Source organism: Oratosquilla oratoria, chromosome 14, assembly GCF_046742065.1.
Source record: "Oratosquilla oratoria isolate Oo_2021 chromosome 14, ASM4674206v1, whole genome shotgun sequence".
In the NCBI taxonomy this organism is placed as follows: domain Eukaryota; kingdom Metazoa; phylum Arthropoda; class Malacostraca; order Stomatopoda; family Squillidae; genus Oratosquilla; species Oratosquilla oratoria.
The window spans coordinates 7679223-7689222 of NC_134790.1; the positions used below are offsets into that span (position 1 = coordinate 7679223).

At 34.2% G+C, this 10000-nt stretch overlaps 1 protein-coding gene across 1 annotated transcript in view; it reads left to right on the forward strand.

The window, feature by feature from the left end:
- Positions 1–10000, forward strand: part of LOC143032717 (dipeptidase 1-like) — a 295882-nt gene that overhangs the window by 172532 nt on the left and 113350 nt on the right. The gene's annotated exons all lie outside the window — the stretch shown is intronic.

The window sequence follows — 10000 nt, forward strand, 5'->3', positions numbered from 1 at the left end:
GTAAAATCTAGGTGAGACAATGTTACCAGTGGGGTTCCCCAGGGCTCGGTTTTGGGTGCCTTGTTGTTCATTATTTACATGAACGACATAGACAATGGGATAAATAGTGATGTTAGTAAGTTTACGGACGACACTAAAATAGAATGCCTAATTAGGTCAGGAGACGACGCAGAGATTCTGCAGGATGATCTTAACAAATTGTTCACATGTCGGTGAAATGAAAAATGAACTTCAATATTTCTAATTGTAGCTTGTCAAACGTAGGGCTACACAACCCCGAAAGTATATACAGCTTAGATAACACACTTTTAGAGAAAACTGAGTGCGAGAGAGACTTGGGAGCTCTAGTGAGTCCGGACCTTAAAACCAGAAAACAGTGCATTAGCGCCAGGAATAAAGCTAACAGAGCATTTGGTTTCGCTAGGACGGTAACGAATAGAAGTTCAAAGGTAATTATCAAAATCTATTTAGCGATAGTTAGACCTATCCTTGACTATGTTGTACAGTTTTTATCTCCGTCCTACATAATGGACATCAATTCACTAGAATCAGTGCAGAGAAGAATGACCAAAATGATACATGGACTCAGAAATTTGTCTTACGAAGTGAGGTTTAGCCACCTTAAATTACATTCTCTGGAGAGACGCAGAGTGCGGGGTGATCTAATAGAGGTGTTCAAGTGGATCAAAGGCTTTAACAAGGATGATGCAAATAAGGACATCATATCAAAACAACAGATCAGGACTCACAGTAATGGATTTAAACTGGATATATATATATATTTTTTTAAGATTGAAATAGGCAAGAATTGGCTTACTAATAGGGTGGTCGACGAATGGAATAGACTTAGTAACCATGTAGTAAGCGCTGAAAGTATCAGTTGTTTTAAGAAACGATTAGACAACTTTATGGATGGGGATGACAGGTGGTGATGGATACGGAGCTGCCTAGTGTAGACCTTATGGTCTCTTGCAGTCTCCTTCATTCTTATGTTCTTATGCTCTTAAAAACGAAGATAAATACAAAGAGAAAAAAGACAAAGACAGAGACAAAAATAAAGAGCAAAGATGAAGATAAAGACAAGGAGAACGACAAGGGCAAATATAATGACAAAGACATTAACACAGAGACAAAGGAAAAGACATAAAGACAAAGAGAAACTGCCTAAGACAAAGACAAAACATCCAAGACTGAATAAGATTAACACTGAGACTGAGAATAAGACTAAGACAAAGACAAAAGATCTAAGACTATGAGTAATACTAAAAATGACACTGAGACTAAGATCAAGATTAAGACTAGGACTAAAACTAAGACTAAGATGAAGACAAAGACAAAGGCAAAGACAAAGACAAAGACAAAAATAAAGACTAAGAATACTAATACAAAGACTATGACTATAAGTAAAACTAGGAAGACCAAGAGTAAGACCAAGAATAAGGACAAAATTAGGACTAGGAAAAGGACTAAGAGTAGAATTAAAACTAAGATAAATGACAAGATAACATTTACAGTTAAAGCTGAGACTAAGACTGATATTGTGACTAGGAGTAATTTTTAGATTGAGACAAACTTAAATTGAAATTGAGATTGAAAATGACATTTAAGATAAAATGAACAGGAAGATTAAGACACGTTATAAAATGAAGTTTATGATTAAAAATGTTGGAAGAAAAATTGGAAAAAAGTAAGTGAATCTTTATTGAATAGAAAATATATATCCTGAGAAAAGTATGTTCGATCGAAAAAAATATATATAATCCAAAGAGCTTGAGAGAATACGTTGAAAAATGGAAATCACAGCAAAAAAATGCATATGCGTTATTTCCCAAGAGGTAAGAAGTAATGGAATAATGATGAAAAGAATAGCGAGTTCATCAAGGGCGAGAAGGAAGGGGAGCACGGTCGGAGATTGGCCCAGTAGATGGAAGAGAAAAAAGACGAATAATAGGAGAAGAATGAGAACGAAAATAAAAGTCCGGGAAATAGTAAGATTGGGAGTCCAGGGGAATAAGTAAAGCAAAGGAGAAGCAGAAATAAAGGAGTAGTTATTTATTGTAAATGATAAGTTTTTCTACCTTTGTTAACGAGGTTACACCTAAGGGATGTACTTATGAAGATGGTATAGGAGAAATTTAAGAAGAGTTGCAGAATGAAGGGATAATTGAAGTTAAATGTGGTACTTTTCATGTGTAAATATTAATTTTCAATCATGAAATCAAACTGCATGACACCAGTATTAATGCACGTCTTATAAGAATTATCATTGAACACTAGGGGCAAAATCAAGAATCGAGCTGCGAGGATAAATATTTTGAGACCGATAACAGGAAAACTAAGAGAGACAGAATCAGAAATGATAGAATCAGAGAAGATATAGGAGTCACGGTAATACTGAGAAAAATAGATGCATCACTGCTAAGGTGGTTAGGGCACTTTAAAAGAATGGATGAGAGAAGGATAGCAAAGAGAAGATGGGATTGGACACCAAATGGAAAAAGACACAAAGGAAGATTAAGGCAAAGAGGGAAGGATGCTGTCGAAGAGATATTGAAGAAATACAGCTTGACATACCTGGACGAACTTAGAAGAAACCAGACACTACAGGGCAGAGGGGAATGAAGAAAGAGGCAGGCCCGACTAATAGAGAATCGTCTCTAACCTGCAGCCGAAGCAAGGAAGTAAGAGATGTCACTATATTTGGTGACATGTTGATTACATACATCAAGTGCAATTAATTAGAAGAGAAGACTGGGAAAAGATGGGACGGAAGAGAAGAAGAAAGAAAGGGAGAAGAAGGAGGAAGAATAGGTGGAAATGGAATAAGAATATGAGGAAGGGCCAGAGGTTAAGGAGGCATGGAAGGCAAAGAAGGAGGTAAAGGTTAAGTAGGAAGAGTCAGGATAATAATAAAAAAAATAGTAGGACCATTACATTAGAAGTAACATGAAAAAGAATTTGTATATCAAGATATGTAAGAAGAATTAAATAAGGATAAGATAAACACAAGAAAAATGCCCATAAGAGGTATGAGGAGAATAAGGAAGAGAAAGAAAAAGAATAAAGAAGAAATAGGGAAAGGAGTATGATAGTGAGTTTTTTATATGGACATACTATATTAAATTCCATTTCCCAGCGAAAAGAACTTTCTCACATAAAACTGAATCAGCGTAACCACATACATGCATACATAATGCAAGCATGCATACATAAAAATTGTATGTTACCTCTATTCTTGGTCTAGTTCAACGCTGCAGTAGTGTAACAAAGCGCTTTAACGCTTTAGAAATTGTTTTGTTGTAAGAGTACCTCCCGTCGATCGTGCAACAATGGCGTGCTTGTCATATGTAGTCACGCTTCAGCGTTCCTTCTGAAACATTCTAATAGTTCACGCGAAACGTTCTTGCTTTGTTGGTCATTATTTTCATCTTCCTTGCGTCGCACTGTCACTCCTCATGTCGCACGTCTTCGACAAAATTATTGATTTTTACTTCAGAAATAATATTCTAATGTTCTTTTAATGATAGCAATATATTGTGTGATGTTATCGTGTATTGCAACCGCCTTGATTTTTTAAAGGTTTTTGTCTTTTCAAGTTATATAAAACAGCTTCCCGTTATTCCCCCGTAAAAAGTCTGTTTCTTTTCTAATTGAAGTCGTGATGCTTTTGGTATTAAGTAATCCTCTTAGCTGAACATCTTATTCAATATTAGCGAGAACAAAATCTGAAATATACAAATCTGTTTTATTTTCATTTTCATAAGGTTAGTGATTATTTCGAATAAATTTATTCATTGATGTTAAATACAAATTACATATTACTTCCAGGATTCTTTTAATCTCATCAGTATGATTAAGAACAGAAATATATGCGTGAATATATATACATTATTTCTTGTTAATTACTTTCTTAAATCTTTCTTTGTTTCTTTGAATTGCTTTTCTGTGAATTGTTTCATTGAATTATTTTTCTTTTCGTTGAATATCACCGTTTTCTTTTCAAATCCTATTTTGTGTCACCGAGACCCAGGTGTCTGAACTAATGATCTATATCTGAAGAGTGAAAAAGCTCCTTGAGAGTATGATTATAAGTAACGTTTTTCCAATTATTCATCATTATTACATTTTTTTCGCATCCGCCTTTGTAATCCTTTGTAAATGGCTAGATGGGAAAAAATACGAGAGGAGTTCCTCAGGGTTCCGTTCTTGGGCCACTTCGATTCATTATACATATAAATTGTATAGACCACGGACTGAAATATATTGTCTCTAAATTTGCTGACAATATAAAAATGTGTGGAATTGCAAATGGTTACATAAACCAATTAGATATTCTAGAAGATTTAGATAAACTACAGTAATGGTCTGAAAAGTGGTTAATGAAATTTAACACAAGTAAATGCAAGGTTATGTATATTAGTACAAATAATAATAAGTACGATTACATGTTATTTGGAAACTCATTAACAAAAGTGGATACTGAAAAGGATCTAGGAGTAATTATCAGTGATGATCTCATATCATCTAAGCAATGTATTTCTACCTCAGAGGAAACAAATAAGATTCTAGACTGATTGTGCGATCTTTTGATTTTAAAAACATATCTGTTATTAACAAGTTGTATTAATCGTTAGTTCGTCCACATTTGGAATATGCTGTTTCAGTATGGTCACCGATTATTATTAAAGACATTGACAGGTTGAAAAAAAGTACAAGGGTGAGCCACAAAAATTATTCCAAATATCAGAAATAAATCATACGAAAATCGAGTAAACACATAATTTTATTTTTCCTAGAAAAACGTAGATTCAGGTATAATTCTATACAGGTCTTTAAGATTATAAATGGAATTTATAACATCAGAATTGACGAAATTTTCACAATGAATGGAAATCAAACATAAATAATGGTCTCAAACTGTCAAGAAGTAGATTTAATTTGGAACAGGGTAGAAATAATTTAGCAAATGGATAGAATAAACTTCTGCAGAGGCAGTGTAATGTAGTTAATCTTTAAGTTTTAAGATCCATTTAGATAAGCACTTAAGCAATAAGCTGAAATGCCAGCCATTTGTTTTATTTCAATTCATTTATATACTATTATTTATTTATTTATCATTCATTTTATTATACATCTGTTTATCTATTTTTGTTATATATTGATTTATTATCTACCTCTTTATTTATTATTATTTATTTGTTTTTTGTTTGTCTTTTTCTTTCACATCCGACCTAGTTAAGTAGCCAAAGGTCTTCTGTCAGGCTATTTTTCCTTTGTAATACTTTGTAACACATATTTTACAATTCACATGGATGATAACATAAGCAATTTAATATGGATTTTATTTACTAATTTGTTTATTATACTTTAATCACAGTATGATATGCTTCTTCACCTCCTGCTTGTTTATCTTTTATCATTATTCTGGAAAAGACAGAAAGATTTAATATCGGTAATTTTTGAATTTGTAATCCTTTGTAACTCAATTTATTTTTAGATTGAGCACTTCTATCAGTCACTGCGTTTAATTAACTTCTATTTACCGTGTCCGTCTGCATGACAGATCGTTCTGCAACCAGTTATCGGTTTCAGTGTGCAGGTCGATTGGAAAAAAATACGTACTTTCATCAACCGTTCAGTGTAAATGTACCAAGTTGACAGCTCTTCGTCAAGAAGGATGCCACGTCTCTCTTGTTTTTTTTTCCGAGCCCAAGGAAATATATATTTAACCAGGCACTTCAATCTTATTTCCTTTTCCTTTGTTTGTTTTAATAACTTCCTGTGGAGAAGTTGTTCATGTAATGATGATCACTTTTTTAGTACATCTTTTCATATCTGTTTAATTTCTTTGAAGATTAAGTGCATTGTGCAATACTGATGACTGTTTAGTAAAGGTAAACCATAATTACTGAAAGTGTGGAACAATTAGCTATTTAACCTTTTCAGTTTTTCACGTGATATAAACACTATACAACCGTGCAATCCTGTTTAATTTAGATTTTGTGTAATTAAAAGAAACAATCTCGAATTTATTCGACACATATTATCTTCTTTCTGCAGCCTAGTAATTAACAAAGGTTCTATTATATCTATCTATTATCTTTTATCCATCAACTCTGTATTATTTCATGTAATTCTTTTTTTTTTTTTAGCAATACAGCGATGTTTAAATACAAATTTATTTCTTTGGTCTAAGGAAAAAATAACATGACAAGAACCAGATAAACTTCTTTGTCTGTATTTGATGCGAGGCGTTTTGTTTATATTTTTGTAAATTCTCAGTGATCTCTTACGTAATAATTAGATTTTACTTTCTTTATTGTGTATGTGCATCTGCTAACCGTTTGCAATAGTACTCATGTGCCTTCATAATATTTTGCCTGTATGACTCTTCTTCTACAACGTTTTTTTTTTCTTTGCTTATAATTAATACGATTAATTTCTTGTTTCAACTTTTTTGTCTACTTTATGAATTACAAGTACTGTTCACTTAGATTGGCTCTTCAACTAATTCAAATTTTCTTAGAATTTACTTAATTTTGTCGAACGATTTTACTCATCAAAGAAGCAGACTCGAAAGGGACCATTTTATCTCAAATCTGTCCAATCAGCTGAAGAAAATGAGTACAGGACGTCAATGTGTGATATTGTTCAATGAACACTTGACTGATGAGAACCTTGAGTCAGAGAGCGCCGACGTGCAACCGAAGATATCATGTTTTGCCCTTTGTGCTTAGTTGTCATATAAATTATAGAAATATAAACTATTATTACTTGCGTTCTTGCACAATTTATGCACATGCTTGTTTTGCATTCGTTAAGGTTAGTGTCAGTTTCTGTATAAGTTATATTTCTGGAAAGTGTGTCTTTGTGTTGAAAGAATTAGCCAGAACAAAATTCTTTCAAAGGTGTAAAACATTGTCTAAGGACCATTTTGTCGACATATATACTTTTTTCATATGGTTCACAGTGCTTTCTATAAGTTGTATGAAGTAATTTGCTACTAAATAAAAATGATCAAACAAACAAATAGATAGACGTTTTTTACGATTAATGACGACTTATACATTTCTTTTGTCAGATATAAGATTTTCGTCCTACCGAGGAATAAATAATCTACAGTCAAAACCGATAGGAGACTTTCACTTTCAGGTCAACCATCTGGACTGCAGAAACATGTGGCATCAGGTGGTGCATATTGACCAAATGCTTCTTTGAATGAAGACGTTGATATAATCCTTTCCTCGTCCTGGCAGCAAATATTATGCAGATTTACTTCTTCGGAGTTAAAAAACAAGAGCGCAGGGAATATTGGTAATTAGGTTTAAGAAAGGAATATTTTTCTCTGAAACAAGAGGGGAAGGACGAACGCGTTACGAAAGCTCAGGGTCCTTGGGAGCCGCGACTTCTCTGGAGAATGTATGCCAATTTCTGCAAGAAAAAAATGAAGATTTTAAAATAATAGACGCTATAAAAGTCCTTGCGAACGTTGAAGAATTTAAAAAGAACTTTGTGGACAAAGAATATGAACTGATAATAAGAGAAAAAGGAAGGCTTGGGGTTAAAACAACACATGGTTATAATGTAGAAGTAATGAATATGATAAGAAAATATATGTCAAGGATGGAATGCTGCATCATCGAATCACTAGACCCTTTATCTAAAACTCCGCAATATGATTCAATGATTCATTCTACAAAGAATGGTAATTAAATGAGTGTTTGGCCTATATTAATGAGGGAGAAAAGGTTTTAAAAATCTGAGAACATTAATGAAAATACGCTCATCTGCTGGGATTCGAACCCCCGCCAGAGCGGAATGCTTCATATAAAGCGAGGACTGTACCGCCTGTACTACACTGACCCTTCAAAACAGAACGAATTAGTTCACGGACTAATCATTCTGCCGAGGGCACTCGTGTAGAACGTGGTGTGTACAAACATTAATGAAAAATAAAAGGAAATAACAATGCTCCCAAAAATTCTGTTATAGTGAAATATCTATACACAAGATGTTCCAGACATGTAACTGTGCAAACAGGACAAAAATGTATTATTTGTTTAGAATATGGGCATGTTATAAGTCGTGAAAAGTAACTGCAGGCGCCGTGCATCCTTGCATGAATTATACAAGATCAAAATGCGCAAATATCTGCAAAAGCGCACAGATCGTGGTCCATCTTGTAAAAAAAAAAAAAAAAAAAAAGGAGAAAGTACATCCGATCCTTCATGTCGGAATAATAGCATTCAGATATTTTTGTCTCGTACTAGGAACCCTTTTTATGAGAGTGCACGAGTTGATAGAATTCTTCCAGGAAAACGGAATTATCAAGATAATATTTTGATTTCTTTGAACGGTTGTGTTTTTCCTACCTTTCTAGAATAAGTCAGAGTTTGTATACCAAATCAATTCTTCCTATTTCTACTCTATTTTTCATTCATCTAGTTTTACGTTTTCTGTACCGGATGGCATTTTTAGATTTATTAAATGGTGACAACTCTATTGGATTCATCATTGGATTCATCCTTAGTAGAAACGGTGTTAAATATATTCTGATTCTTATATGTTATACGAATACGACACGGACATGACCTCAGTAAAACTGAATAGAGGACTTCTGGCTACACCCTGAGAGGGTGATCTCTTTTTTTCGTAAGAACTGAGTCATTTACTGAAATTTGAGGCTAATCAACATATTTTAGTTTTATCTTTACCTATACTGTGATTCCAGGTGGGTCGTTAGGGTATCATTGTCACCACCATAACCACTACTACCATCACCACCAGCTCCGTCACCACCACTTTCACCACTCCCACCGCCACTACCACCACCAACAATAACAGCAGCAGCAGCAAGAAAAACAAGAACAAGAAGAAGAAGAACAAGAACAAGAACAACACCAACACCAAAACCACCACCATCACCACCACCACCACCACCACTACTACCACTACCATCACCCCCACCACCACCACCACCACCACCACCACCACCACCACCACCACCACCACCACCACCACCACCACCAACAACAACAACAACAACAACAACAACAACAACAACAACAGCAACAACAATAATCTCTTCATGGTCTTGTTCCTTTTATCTCAAGACTTCGGGGCTTAGTAAGAGCCCATCCCAGAAGGTCACATCTGTTGCAGAAACTTCCATTTTTGCTCTGTTGCAGAGCGGGCTCGGGCAGCAGAACAAGTGGCCGTCAATGGCAGCCGATAGGAATCAAAATAGAGAGACTCGTATGAAAATGTTTCATGATGAACTGATGTATTCATTTTTTTATTGCCCACTATCACCATCGGTTTCGTTCATTTTATTCAATTCTACTTTATTCTGATTTAATTTATCATATTTTCCAGTAATTTTAATGTCTTTGAAACTAAGTCGCGTGCTAAAAAGATAGGCTTTTGTAACTATTTTTATTTTTGATGTTCTTTCTCTTTTATGTTTCTACTCCTTTCTTTAGTATAAGGGCTTCCTATTTTTTGTTGTGGTATTTTCAAGTTATTTTACAACATTATCTAGTGACTAAAGTCTTTAGTATAATTCCTTTGTCTTAACCCGTTCCACTCCTAATGTCACTTTCTTGTCTATTTTGATTTTCACCAGGCTATTTCGTTCACATATTTAGTACAGTGATTCCTCCTTATACGGTAATTCTTTATTTTGCAAATTCACATATATGCATACATACATACATACATACATACATACATACATACATACATACATACATACATACATACATACATACATACATACATACATACATACATACATACATATACCAAGGCTTTTTCCCCCTTACAAGGGAGGTAGCTTTTTTCTTTTTGGCTACCTCCCTTGTAAGGGGGAAAAAGCCTTGGTATATGTATGTATGTGAATTTACCGGATAAAGAATTACTGTATAAGTAGGACTCACTGTACCTCCTTGGGAGAAAAGTGTAAAAGAAATTCCAATCATTGAAGGCTACGATAAACTCG